This window comes from Argentina silus (assembly GCF_951799395.1).
Source record: "Argentina silus genome assembly, contig: scaffold_223, whole genome shotgun sequence".
NCBI classification, from domain to species: Eukaryota; Metazoa; Chordata; class Actinopteri; order Argentiniformes; family Argentinidae; genus Argentina; species Argentina silus.
In genome coordinates, this window is record NW_028153103.1 from 50,001 (window position 1) to 52,500 (window position 2,500).

Here is a 2,500-nt window from a genome sequence, read left to right on the forward strand (position 1 = left end):
AGGGGAGGCTTGGTAAGGAACAGGTGAGGCTGGGTAAGGACCAGGAGAGGCTGGGTAAGGACCAGGGGAGGGGAGGCTGGGTAAGGACCATGGGAGGCTGGGTAAGGACCAGGGGAGGGGAGGCTGGGTAAGGACCAGGGGAGGGGAGGCTGGGTATGGACCAGGAGAGGCTGGGTAAGGACCAGGAGAGGCTGGGTAAGGACCAGGAGAGGCTGGGTAAGGACCAGGAGAGGCTGGGTATGGACCAGGGCAGGGGAGGCTAGGTAAGGACCAGGAGAGGCTGGGTAAGGACCAGGAGAGGCTGGGTAAGGACCAGAAGAGGCTGGGTAAGGACCAGGGCAGGGGAGGCTAGGTAAGGACCAGGAAAGGCTGGTGGAAGCAGAAATTGGATGATGGGCTCATTGTAATGCTATGCAATGGTGTGTGTGTGTGTGTGTGTGTGTGTGTGTGTGTGTGTGTAGGAGTGCCGGTGGTCCCTGGTACCGAGATGCCCATCTCTTCTGTCCAGGACGCCCAGGCGTTCGCCCAGACCCACGGCCTCCCGGTGATCTTCAAGGCCGCGTACGGAGGAGGGGGCCGCGGCATGAGGGTGGTCCGGGAGTACCAGGTGGGTGTGTGTGTGTGTTTGAGTGTGGGTGTGTGTGTGTGTGTGTGTGTGTGTGTGTGTGTGTGTGTGTTTGAGTGTGGGTGTGTGTGTGTGTGTGTTTGAGTGTGGGTGTGTGGGTGTGTCTGTGTGTGTGTGTGTCTGAATGTGTGTGTCTGAATGTGTGTGTATGTGTATGTGTGTGTATGTGTTTGTGTGTGTGTGCGTGTGTGTGTATGTGTTTGTGTGTGTGTGTTATCTGTGTGTGTGTCTGTTTGTGTGTATGTGTGTGTTCTCTGTGTGTGTATGTGTGTGTGTGTTTGTGTGTTTTATATTCTTTGTGTGTGTGTGTGTGCATGTGTGTGCGTGTATGTTTGTGTATGTGTGTGTGTGTGTGTGTGTGCGTGTGTATGTGTGTGTGTGTGTGTGCGCGCGTGCGTGTGTATGTATGTTTGTGTATGTGTGTGTGTGTGTGTGTGTGTGTGTGTGTGTGTGTGTGTGTGTGTGTGTGTGTGTGTGTGTGTGTTTGATAGGGGGTTTCAGGGACACCTGATTGACAGAACATTTCCCATTAGGTTCCCATTAACATCCCCATAAATCAAACGAATGATAGATGAACTATTCTGCATACCCATCCATCACACACACACACACACACACACACACACACACACACACACACACACACACAACCAAACACGCACATGATCACACACACACAATGCCCACGCACATGCACACATACACCCCCCCCCCACACACACAGTTATCCACAGCGCAGACAGACAGCTTATTATTGACTGTTTGCTCAGAGGCGTGAGAATAAAACTCTGTTCTCTCTGCTGTCATCCTGGGAAGCACTGATGGATGAGTCTGTTTGGGACCTTCTCTCTCTCTCTCTCTCTCTCTCTCTCTCTCCCTCTCTCCCCCCCCCTCTCTCTCTCTCTCTCTCTCTCTCCCTCTCTCTCTCTCTCTCTCTCTCTCCCTCTCTCTCTCTCCCTCTCCCTCCCTCTCTCTCCCTCTCTCCTCCCTCTCTTTCTCCCCTTTTCTGTATTTCCCTCTGTCTTCATCTTCCCTCTCCCTCCCCCGCATCCTCCCCCTCTCTCTCTCTCTCTCTGGATCAATATCTTTTACCCACTGTCTCTCTCTCTATCTCTCTCTCTCTCTCTCTCTCTCTCTCTCCCTCTCTCTCCCCCTCTCTCTCTCTCCCCTCTCTCTTCCCCTCTCTCTCTCTCTCCCCTCTCTCTCCCCCCTCTCTCTCTCTCTCTCTCTCTGTTGTTGTTTTCAGTGCCAACCAGACTTTTGTACTAATGAGCAGATTGACAGCTAAAGAACATTCAGTGTGTGTGAGTGTGTGAGTGTGTGAGTGTGTGTGTGTGTGTGTGAGTGTGTGTGTGCGAGTGTGTTCTCATGAGTAGACTGACAGCATGAGGGATATCAAGCTAAATCGGAAGTGAATGCATGGTCTACCAGAGGCTCTAGCTGATAGCCTGGGCTTACATTTTATTGACAAGAGAATGTGTGTGTGTGTGTGTGTGTGTGTGTGTGTGTGTGTGTGTGTGTGTGTGTTTATGTATCTGTGTGTGTGTGTTTATATGTGTGTGTGTGTATGTTTATGGGGTGTGTGTGTGTGTGTGTGTGTGTGTGTGTGTGTGTCTGTGTGTGTGTGTGTGTTTTAAGGTGTGTGTGTATGTTTATGGAGTGTGTCTGTGTGTGTGCGTGTGTGTGTGTGTGTGTGTGTTTATGTGTATGTTTATGTGGTGTGTGTGTGTGTGTGTGTGTGTGTTTTAATGTGTGTGTGTATGTTTATGGAGTGTGTGCGCGTGTGTTTATTGTGTGTGTGTGTGTGTGTGTGTGTGTATGTTTTTTAATGTGTGTGTGTATGTTTATGGAGTGTGTGTGTTTATTGTGTGTGTG